This window comes from Pogonomyrmex barbatus, unplaced genomic scaffold, assembly GCF_055798465.1.
Source record: "Pogonomyrmex barbatus isolate J1 unplaced genomic scaffold, ASM5579846v1 scaffold4, whole genome shotgun sequence".
NCBI classification, from domain to species: Eukaryota; Metazoa; Arthropoda; class Insecta; order Hymenoptera; family Formicidae; genus Pogonomyrmex; species Pogonomyrmex barbatus.
In genome coordinates this window covers 9,493,214-9,505,010 of record NW_028297138.1, presented here as the reverse complement: position 1 = coordinate 9,505,010, position 11,797 = coordinate 9,493,214, and the positions used below count along the sequence as shown (strand labels likewise).

General features: G+C 40.3%; 1 protein-coding gene and 1 long non-coding RNA gene across 3 annotated transcripts in view; both read left to right on the top strand.

Annotated features, from left to right (window-relative positions):
* crp (transcription factor cropped) overlaps window positions 1-11,797 on the top strand; it is a 141,843-nt gene that overhangs the window by 65,071 nt on the left and 64,975 nt on the right. The gene's annotated exons all lie outside the window — the stretch shown is intronic.
* LOC148935785 (uncharacterized) lies at window positions 7-9,139 on the top strand. Its single transcript, XR_016140167.1, has 2 exons — window positions 7-2,230; window positions 3,209-9,139. It is a non-coding gene; the product is annotated as an uncharacterized LOC148935785 (long non-coding RNA).

The following is an 11,797-nucleotide window of genomic DNA, read 5'->3' as shown; positions in this document are numbered from 1 at the left end:
AGAGCGTGTGAACGTGCCACTCTTGCTTGCATGATATAAAAGTTAAATAAACATGACAAGAGTTTTTATGAGAAAATTTTAAAGAAAACAGTAGATGAAGAGATGACGAAGTGAAATTTGACCTGGAGGAGCAGGAAAATTATTGCAATTTTTATATTTCCCTCCGTCTTGATTTCACTTTCATTAGCTCAATTGTGGCCAAATTGGCACAGCTCTTTTTACCAGAAGATAGCTATACAATTTTCTTGAGACTCCGTGAACTTGGTGGATTAATCGGGATATTATGTTGAATGATTGCCACGCAATTACCACGCGATGTTGCGACATTAAAAGGGAAAATGCTCGTGCTTAGGTAAATTCACCGGATTGACTAGGTTTGCGAGAAGTCAAGGGTCAGACTCTGACGCCGGCGACTGACTCTGTCCGTCCCTGCCCACTTGGCAAGAACGACGTAGTACGGCGTAGTACGTCGTATCTCGACTTTACACGCGACACGCACGGGCCGCACTCGAGGTGTACTCATACTCGTGCGTGCGCACCGGCTGGCCTTTCGCGACGCCGGCGAGACGAAGACGGAGTGGCGGGAACGCGCGTAGAGGTCGATTCACATTTGCGCGTAGCGTAAGCGGCGCGATAAAAATGGTATTAGCACTTTCAGGAAAATACAATAAATAAAAAGTATCCATATTTTTTTTTTTTAAATCTACATAAAATTGGATGCGAACCGAGCGAACGAGTGCGAACGTGAATAAACAACCTACGTACTTCGATGAATACGAATGGAGGAATTGCTAAGGAAACAAATTCGTTTATTCGCGTTTACTCGCGCTCGTTAGCCTAACGTTGCATTCGGCTTAACAGAAAATGAAAAAAAAAAAAAGAATTGCGATGTTCGCGATGATATTTTGAAATTATAAGAAGTACGCTTGTATTTTTTAGTCACTTAGGCACGATAATGTTACGTGTAAGTTTGTATTTATTATCGTTTACACTTTCTGATCTTCTGATCAGACGAACGTGTTATTACGCAAACTGGCGCTACGCGCAAACAGGTATTACGTTAACAGGATCGAGATGAGTGCGGTAAAGCGGACCAACGTCGGCGTACGAAGCCGTAGCAATCGTAAGGTCTTAACGTAAACGCGATTCAAGTCGAGTCGGGTCGAGCGTGATATGCGAGAGCGCCAGGCACTTTCTCGTTAATGAAAACTTTACTGCGCACCCATGTCGGGCGCGCGCGCGCCGCTGACGTTTTAATTGGATCGCCATCTTTTTAATTGGATTCGGAATTAATGGCGATGCCCGCGACTGAATTGTCGCGAGCGTACGGGAGTGACCTACGGTCGCAATCCTCGTTCGTCGATGATTGTAATCGACCCGCTGTCTCATGAACAAACGTTCCATCGTTTAATGGATCCTTATGAATCTTTATGAAATCTCTGTTTCGAATTGTATTACCGTAAACTGTAAAAAAAAAATGAGCGAAATAGAAAAAAACGAGGTAATTTGTTACACATTATAAATCTTTTCTTAGGCTTGTTACTCGACGAGGAGTCAATACATGTATTGATTTCTTATCGTTATCGCTGTTGCATAACGAAATATATTCTGAAGAGCCGCCGCATACCGGCGACTCACTTTGCGAAATGTATTTGAGCGAATTTTTTCATGGGACAGGCTCTGGTGTAATAAACAGGAAATCCCCGTGACCGTGTCAGAATTCGGTCAGCCTTGGTATTGGCGCGGGAGAGCAGCGACGGCTGGCCGCGACTTGCCCGAAGGTCGCTGCCATAATTCAGTGTAGGTCACGTTCGGATTCGATTCAGTTCGCGTTTGCTCGCGGGAGGCTTGCGGATATCTTGCGCGGCGACTCGCGCCTAGCCGGGGGACGAGGCGCGGCGAGGTGAGCCGCGCGAGAGAGCGAGCGAGCGAGCGAAGGGGCCACGGGCTACCGGATGTGACGTACTGATTCGTCTAAACATAGACACACGCAGCGTGCAAGCCGCGACGACGAGGCGGCGGCGGCGGCGGCGGCGGCGGCGAACGATGCCTGTGCCCGCTCAGCTCGGTTCCTCCACTCTCTGGACTCTAGTCAAGGCTACAACTGCCATCGACAGTCAGGACCGTAGCGGCAAAACGCTACGGGTGGTTAAATACTCGGCACGTTCTGTTAGCTACTTCAGCAAACGTATGATCTACAAAATCGGCGAAGATACTCTATCGCAAATTGGTATTGAGATAATTTTACAATACGTAAACGTATTCTTTTTTTTACTTTTTATTTTATGTGTTAATTTAACGCAAATATCAATGAAATTAGAAATGCTAAGTATTAAATGCTCTTAAGAGTTTTGTACCAAAATTTAAAAAAAAATAACGTTCCACATCCGCGCGTGTTTATGTTACACGATATTGCAACGATAATATCACAAAATTTCATTGTATATTTATCAACAATTTATTTTTCGTGAAAAATTTTTGGATGCATCAATTTTAGAGAGTAAATTATTGATTGTCGTGTTTCGAGTTGCGACTCAATTTTTCAGCATAGCATGATTTTACAGGACAAATCGAACTTGCGGTTTTAATTATCTAATTATCTGACTGAGTCTCGTGTAGCTTGCGGTTTGCTCATATAAAAACTCAGTATCGTTATTATGTCAGAAAGTCAAGGATGTGCTGCTCTAGGTTCACTTCTCGAACAGACGAGATGCGAGATTGGCGCCAGCTCGCGCAAGAAGCGCGTAGCGCTGAATGAAAAATTGCAGGGAAAAAAAATAACGTAGGGGGAAAGAGTTGTGAGCTATAGATAAAGTGAACTAACGTAACCTCTGATTCATTCATAGAATACGTTACGTAAACCGACCACGCTCAGTGAATTACATTGTGCGTGCACGCTGCCGTGAACGTGTACCGATAGCGCGAATCAATGTTCCATTGTATGTTACTTTAAATACTGGATACTCGGTTTTTTTTTTTTTTTAGAACATCAATAGAATCGTATTAAAAATTAAATGATCGTCAATTATTTTGTTTCTTCTAAAAAATAAATTCTCTACACGCGATTCAGCCGCTATTACCAATACTATTTATTATATATTTTTACTGTTGATATGTCTCTTTTTACGCTCCCTTATCCCTCCTTAGCCCTTTTTATATTTGCAATTTTGAAAAATTTTTATTAATAAATTATCTTTTATTTTTGCAGGTAAGTTTGGTCAATTCCGCAGGTCGTTCAGCGTCAGATATCCGATAGCACACTCTAGAGGAGTTGCATTGCAGAATGAAATCGTAAGTCATCTTGTCGATACTTTTAATTAATTTCGTTGTAATACCGAACACGATAAACGCGACATAGTCCAAGTTGACTCTCATTTTGAGTCTGATTAACTGTTACGTTATGGAACTACACTGTGACACGCTCGCGTCATTAATCACTTGCGTTTTATTCGCGAGATGGAGAGAGGATTGTAAAACCTCGGCGTGGTAATTAAGAGAGCGGAGATATAAGCTCGTTTGAAAAATGAAGTTTTTTAACAGTCACCGGATATGACCCGTTGATCACGTCGACAACCGACGCTAATATGAAGGAAAGAATAATATGCTTTCTCTATTCTAAATATCGTATCTCTAAACATATTTTTCTAGAAAGTATCTAATCTTGTCATTCTTTCCGCTGTTACCCGCATTTCCTGCGCAATTAAAATATCCATATTTTGTTCAATTAAGTTATACAAGTCAGTCAAATCGCACTGTGATTTTTCTTTCCGTTTTGTCACTCTTAATATATATTCATTTAAATAATCATCATAAACTTATTTACGGCTTACTTTTCTTCTTTTATATAGTGAGGGAATCATATTTAATTCACATAAATTTAAATAATATGAATTGAAGAGATATCTATTTTTGCAACTGCTGGCTTTCCTTGCAAATAAACAGTTAATTTTACTAAATGTATTTTGAAAGAGCGTAAACGAATCAGCTGCGAGCGATGGAATATCGACGTTTTCCGAACTAACGTTATCGTTATGTTCAAATATTACATCCGCGCGATGTGCGTGCCGTCGTCGATATACAGCCGGGAAAGCGAATAAGGGCATTTGTCACATGCGCCTTTAAGCTACGCAGCCTTCTCCCTCGAGGGCCGTAATATCGCACAATGGGGCCCTCCTAGTACGCGCATGAATGGCGATGAATCGTTTAGTGTGCGCGAAAGCTTCGAGTGGGCCTCTTCTCTTGTCCCGTTCTCTACTTGCCCGTCTCGATATCTCGTCGCTTCCTTCGCGCGCGATATATATTTTTTCGACAAAAATAGCAGATTACAAGGATTTCGCCTAGCCTAATTTAAAGTACTCGTATTTTCCGTTTTATCTTCTGTGACTGTGAGTCTCAGCGATATCTGATCGGGAAACATGGTACATCTGGAGAGATGGAAAAAGAAAATTTTCAGAAGCATTGAAAATCGTTTATTAAAAAAGCGAACGTATACGTCCGCACGCCTGCTTTTTGATCACCGAGGTATATTCCGTGGCGTGTACAATGGCGGGCTTTGCCGCATCTGGCGGAGGGTCGGTTTTGTACGTGACAGTCCGCGTATGTATTTCCGCATCACGATGCCGTGTCGTCCTGTCGCTACCGAGCGACCGCCGCTCGGCATTTCCTCCCGGTGCGGCGATCGGACCGGAAGCGAATTTGATCCCGTCGAAAGCCGGTTGAAACTACGGCGGAAGAGGCGGCCGTTGTTTCGTACAGGCGGCAGACTCGGAATTCTCCTCCCGTTCCGCGCTCCGGAACAGGCGGGGAAGAAGAAGAAGAAGAAGCAGAAAAAGGAGAAGAAGAAGACGAAGAAGAAGAAGAAGAAGAAGAAGAAGAGAAGGGGTTGGCACGCGGCGTGAGAGGGTCCTTCTCTCCATGGCCGGGAATTCTGCACAGCCTCCGCCTACAGGAACCTCAGACGAGAGCATCGATCTGGGCGTCGGCCTCAAGACACCTCTCTCTCCCGCACCCCTCGTGTCGGCTCGCTCCCTCGTCGCCGCACTACCACCGCCCTGTTCCTCTTCCGCTCCCCTTCGCCTCTCTTCTCTCCTTTCCCCTTTCGCCATTACGGACATTGTGCTCTCCTCACTCGTTTCCCGCTTTTTTTTCCTCCCCGAAAGTGGACCAAACTGGAGGCGGCCGCGCGTCCATTGTGCTCTACCGCCGTCCTCGTATTTCTGGGAGGCTTCGACGCTAGATGATGACGTTCATGCGATATACGACTTTCCTTAATCCTTAGACTAGACCAAGCTATTCTTCTGCATTGCGCGAATATTTTTTGTCGACGGTTTTAATCAGAAAAGACAACTGATACTTGTTGTTATATAATTTCGAACGTTTTTAAGTGAACAATCAGCTTGGAGCAGTGTCTCGCTGTTTAATTTTTATCATTGTACATTAATTATACCATTTTCCTTTAAAATTGTCAAAATGTGACAATATTATTTGTGAATACAATTTCTCTTTAAACATCAGTAATCGAAACCGAATCCGCTCGCAGAATCCGATAGGTTTCGCGACGTTACGCCAATTTGGTTTCTGCGGCGGCTTATCGATTGCCATCTTGACATCGTATTTGAACCAACGTGTGCCCCCGCAATCAGGAATTCATCTTCTATAGGAAAGGCAGCTTTTCCGTGGCATTGTATGCCTGTCTTGTATCTCGGGTCTTGTCATCAACTCGGAACTCGGCGGAAGCACAACCAAGTCCGACTTGTCCTTCCTCGCTTCCTCGCTCGTTCAACCTGGATGTCTCTCGATTTCCTATTTTGCCGCTTTTCCGACTCTTGCTCCCATAATTACTCTTGCGAACAGATTGAAATTACGAATATATCATATCTTTAATTTGCGATCGTTTTATGCCACCAGCTTGCATTTATATTCTTTTTATTGATTGATTCTCTCTCTTCATGTTCCTTTAAAGTGCCATTTTGTGCATAAGAAATCGCACGAGTCTTTAATATTTTGTATTTTTTTTATCATTCTTTGTATTTCTAATTAAGTCTTTTACTCTAATTTTTGATTGAGAGTGTATATTCTGTTGTTTATATTTAATTAATTTAATTTAATTAAATTTTTCGTGCACACACAATAAGTTGGAAATTAATCTGTTGTAACAATATTTAAATTTTTTGCGCCGGGTCGAAACCAATCTTTGCGTATCGTGAGTTTTTAATGTAGGTTATTATGACAAGTTGAATAAATGTTTTTGTAATGCAAGCTATTGCATTTTTCCTAATTAATTATCTGCAGAAAAAATTATTTTACAGATAAATATAATGGCAGTTGTTACATCTTAATTTATTTGAAAATCACATTATACATTATTAATTTATATAAAAAAAACTTTTAAGGGATAAGTTAATTTTGTTATTATATAATCTGCGAATTTTTGTCGTTATTATGTGTGTATTATAAGGACTCTTGTCGTCTTTAAATTTTGTGCTTGATTCAACCACCTTAAATTAAGCAGTGTTACATAAAATCGCGGTTAGGGGACATATTTACAAGGAGAGCTGCACTTCGCCAGTGTTTTCAGGAGAGTATTTACTCGTAAAGTAGATGAAAGAAAGTAGCCAAGGATCCGTTATCTCTGCGCGAGGATTTGTTCTCGATTTTATCTATGGTTAGAGAGGATTTTCTACGTGAGCTTCTTTTATTATTTCTTATTAGAGGATATCGTGAAATGACAGAAAAGTATTAGCAGATTTAGAAGCAATATAGCATTCTCTACGTGGGACGAGTAAGTTGGAAATTTAGTATAAAGTGTAGCTTTATTGCACTTATTGGGAAATAAGTAAGAGAGCGATGAACAGACTTACTACATATAGTACATATAGTAAAAGCGTCATCGATCGTAGGCGTTTCACTCATGGAGAGAGAGAGAGACGTGTAGCCCAAAGCGCTTTTTCGGCGAGGATAAAGAGTATCGCGGAGAGAATACTTTGGTTGGCGTATCCTGTAGAGTATTAGTCAGACGACATCGAACGTTCAGAGAGGGTAACCAGAGGCGGATATTTTGACACTGTTCTGTCTTCCGCTTTTTCGGCCGATATATCTTCGAATATTTTTCACGAGTTTCTTATCCTTTCCTTCTGCATATTTTTCTTGCGAAATTTCACGCGATGCACTTCGATGAAATGGCGCACTGATCTATGATAAATGCAGCGATAGATTTTCGAAATAATAATTATGAAAAAAGAATTTCGTATATATTTTAATTTATTTTGAAAAATTGAGAAGATTAAATTTAATCTCGGTGTTTTTCATTTCCGCAAAATTTTAAAACTAATTTTACGTATTTTATAAAATATAGGTTTTAATTACTCGATGCGCTATAAATAAAATGCTATAAAACAATGGCGAATATTTTTTTTTGTATCGGCCAATAATGTCGCGCGATTCGCCCTATTGAGAGTGACCCTGGGGGAGAACGTTTCATTTATCTCTCGCGACATCGCGGCTACGTGGAATCGGAGTCTCCTGGAACCCAGTTAAGAATTGCGTAACACGCACAGCCGGTCGATTACCTCAGGCGTGTGGATGCCATTGCATCGCAGTGTGGCGGCGGCAACCGTCGTTCTGCAAGGTGATCTCATTACGGAGATATACGCATTCCGCGCAATTACGTCAACTCGCGAATTACGTAAGTCGTGCGTAGGCCGGTTGAGATTTCACGAGTCGAATCTCTCGCGCGAGAGTAGATTTTGCATTGACTCGCATAACTTTGATTCCACGAAGTGATTTAACGTCGGTAGTGATTTTCTCTAATTAGTGACAACAAATTGGCATGTTTTTCAAGATAGTGAGATATGAATGAAGTATGCGATACATACTTGTCTATCTAGTGATCAATTGGCATTCTTTCGATATATCAAGATACGAATAATTTAATTTAGAGTTATACACGATATTGCCAATATGTTAATTAGTTTTATCTTTGAAAAACGTGCATTTCTAATAACTTTATTAGATTAATTTTTTATTAATAGGATTTGAATGCACCTTATCTCTCACGCGTATATCATGTATATCATATCCGTATAAGTATAATTTTCCTGAATTTAAATTATTACGTATTTTGATTTTATTAAATGATATATCTCTATTAATATATTATTTTACTACTATGCTGTTCAACTTATTAATTATATTTAAAATATACGCACAAGTCGAATTCTACTTTTTTTTATTTTCTTTGGACTTCTAAGGATTTTCTAAGGATGACAAAATCTTTGATTTGTTGAAACTATTATAAATGAGTAATGTGAAGATTGCGATGATGTTGGTTCTATTACTTGCAACTATGAAATTATGGAACAGTATCTCCGGACAGGAAAGCGTGTCCTGAATCCATAAGACAGAAATCACTTTGATTGGACAGCGCTCGAAGAATTTTCAAGTTCGTAATCTCGATATTGACGCAGAAGACAATAAATTCATAAAGATTAAATCATGATTGATGCGTTTGAAATCGCGATCTAATAAAACGGAGAACATTCATTAGCAGTCGATATTCTTTCATGCAGATATAATAGGAAAGGAATTTTTAAATAATAACGTCTATCTCTATTCTTTTCACACATAATTCTTAAATTGATCGACAAAACTTTTTCAAATATTATATTGTACCTTTTATAATTTGTAAAATTCCTTCTCCCATTGGTGCGAATATAAAAATGGAAATTTAATTTTTCATACGAACATATTTCTCTAAATTCACGACCGTGCGTGATACCAACGAGCACGAACGAGGGCAATAGAAATTTTTGCGCGAGCGATCTGGAACAAATGATAGCTTTCGACGAGGCATGAAATTAGGTATACATATATATATATATATATATATATATATATATATATATACATATAAGGGATATGATATCTGGCAGAGAGAGGAAAGTGGTGCCGCACTCTATCTCCGATCGGCTGCGGGGATCATCCCGAGGTGATAAGATAGGCGTTACTCTCCGGAGAATTTATTTTCGCGTGCGAGAGACAACGCGACGCCGTGATGATAATCTTCGCTGCGTCAGCTCAGATCGTGTCGCATCGCAGACTAGATTCGTTACAGCCACAATATACTTAGGCATCCCTCCCGTTTCTCTCTTGCTTTTTTTGTTTTAGCATTTTTCTAGACACTGCAACGGTATCTCGTGCAGTTAATGACATTTGTCGGAATGAAGAAAGAAATGTTTTAGAAGTAAAAATACTTTTACATATTAAAATTTGCACGAATATCCTTGCAAAAGTCATTTGTTTTAGACTCGTTTCACATAAAGATAGACTTACATAAAGTTTAATAATATTGCCAACATTTAATAATATTGCCAAAAAAGTTACGTGGTTTAAAGGATAAAACTCGTATCTTGCGTAAGTTTCATCCTTTGTAATCCGTGCTTTTTTTATCGATATTATTACATAACAGTATTTACAACCAGAGTTTTTCATGCAAATTTTTATCAAACACGGAGAAAATCACGAAATTTGGAGATGCAATAAAGCTCCTACATAAAGTCGTGGATCGTGTTGCGCGGCGCCCTTCGCGAGGGAACGCGACTGCAACTGATCGCGGCCGTAATGTTGGTCGGCAAGGGTTGATGTTTACGGGAAAGCAATAAAGCTGCCGGAGTCTCGTAAAGCCGATATTGTGTAGCCTTTGCGTTCGTCGCTCTCGTTCGCATTCCTGCGTATCGCAATGCGCGCGGAACAGGCCGGCGTGCAGAGTGCACACGTTTCGCGCTTCTTTCCGTAACGTGCCTTTTACGCGTCAGTATCGTGCCTGAGGAATGCATCTCGACCGTAAACGCAACGTTAGCCCAGATCACCCACCTTGTTCAATTTACAACCGGGGCAGTTCGATAAAAAGATCTCTTTCTTCTCTCGGTGAAGTTCTCTTCTTTCAATCCAGGTTATGAAAATACAAAATTGATTATGAACTGCATCGTAAAATGTTGGACATAAAAAAAATGTTGAAAATTTTATAGAGTGCAAAACATAAAATTTTTAAGTTACTCACGTACGGCGCTTCTAAAAGTAAAAATCTAAAAAAGAAATACAGTTAATTGAGTGGAACACTATGAATAGATATATGATTTTAAATGCTCGCATTTCTTTAACTTTCATTTGACAAAACGAAAAGCAATGTATAGGAAAAAATATAAAGTATATTTTAATGTAACTTAAGGTAATTAAGGTAATAATAATAATAATAATAATAATAAAAGTATATATTCCAGCAATGCCTCTTTATAATCTCCAGAGAGATGACTGCAACCACCCGGTGACTGTCAGAGAGAAAGTGTTGAAAAATTAAGATTGCGTTTGTAGATTTTGTAAAATGCTCCTGGCAGACAGTGTAAACGCTACGAACTTAGGGCTCTGGTACGCCTTTGGCGAGTGTCACCTCCAAGTGAAGCGGCCGTAAAAGTATACCGCAAAAGGTCGCAGATTGCTCACAAGAGGCGTCGATGCGCTGCCGGAGTCGTCTCTTCGCTACTCTCTTCGCTTCTCTCTTACATGCATTCTCGACAGGACGTTCGAGATTATCTCGGCAAGTCGTGGATTCTGACTAACGTAAATTGAAACACGAGTTCCTGCTCTTTGGGCTCGTATTCCGGGCGGTAATCACGGAATTAACGCCGGAACTCCACCGTAAATAAGTTTAGCGCCTGTCAAAACTTTGGCAGATAGGATGCTAATCTACCTGCCTTCGCAAAGGAAACACGGCGAATCAGCGAATATTAACGTTTTTCTAAATATATTACTTTTCAAAAGTATCTTTACTCTTTTGCACAAAAACGATATCGGCTTCCACTCTAGAAGAGCTAAATTATTATTACAACCAGTTTTTAACACGTAAAATATTTATTTCTACACTTGACACACGATTGCTTCTCGTACAAACGATTAATCATTTCCTAGCCGTCTTTACGCATGAAATCTTCTGACAGTTCGACCAGACGCTTTTTCCATCGCACGTGCAGGCACGCGGCTTGTATTTTGTTTGCACGACTTCCGTTTCCCTTCACCGGCAGCCGCCACTATCCGCTTTCACAGATATCCGTGCATTCCGCGAGCGGACGCGAGGAGAGGACAAATCGCGCCGATACGATAATTTTCTTGGGCCGAACGGAAAATGATGAAAGCTTTAATTAACTCCAAACGAGCAGCTCCCGGTGTTAGCCAGACTTGCTTTTTGCCGCGCGTCCACAGCAGGTGCCCGAGACGGGAAATATTGGTCCCTTGCTTAATTCGCCGGAGCAGATGCCGCGCTAAGAAAAAAGGCGATACTAAGTAAGCGACGTGTTAGTCTCTCAGTTCAGGTGGCTCTTAGAACTTTCGTAGCGCACTCAATTTTATGATTATAAATTAATCTTTGCGCCGCCAGTTTCATTACTTGCACTCACTGGACTCACTGGTCTCTTACGACTGACTCCTCCTTCTCTTTTAATAGCGATAACTTGCACAAAAAGAAAGGAGCTCGAAATAAAGCGAGAAACATTTGTAATACTTTATTACTTAATAAATAGCCGATACGCGCGTATACATTTTTGTCAAATATAACGAAAATGTAAAAGCTTTGCTTCAAAATATACTGTGCGATAATGTTGTGCGATGAGGAATGTCTGCTTTATCTCTTTCACTTTGCTGACTCGAATCTAATGATCCTTCGCGGGATATCAGCGTCTTTCGTGCAATGTTGATGTTCATAGTGATATTTTAAAAATGCAAAATTATATGTGCAACATCAAGATTG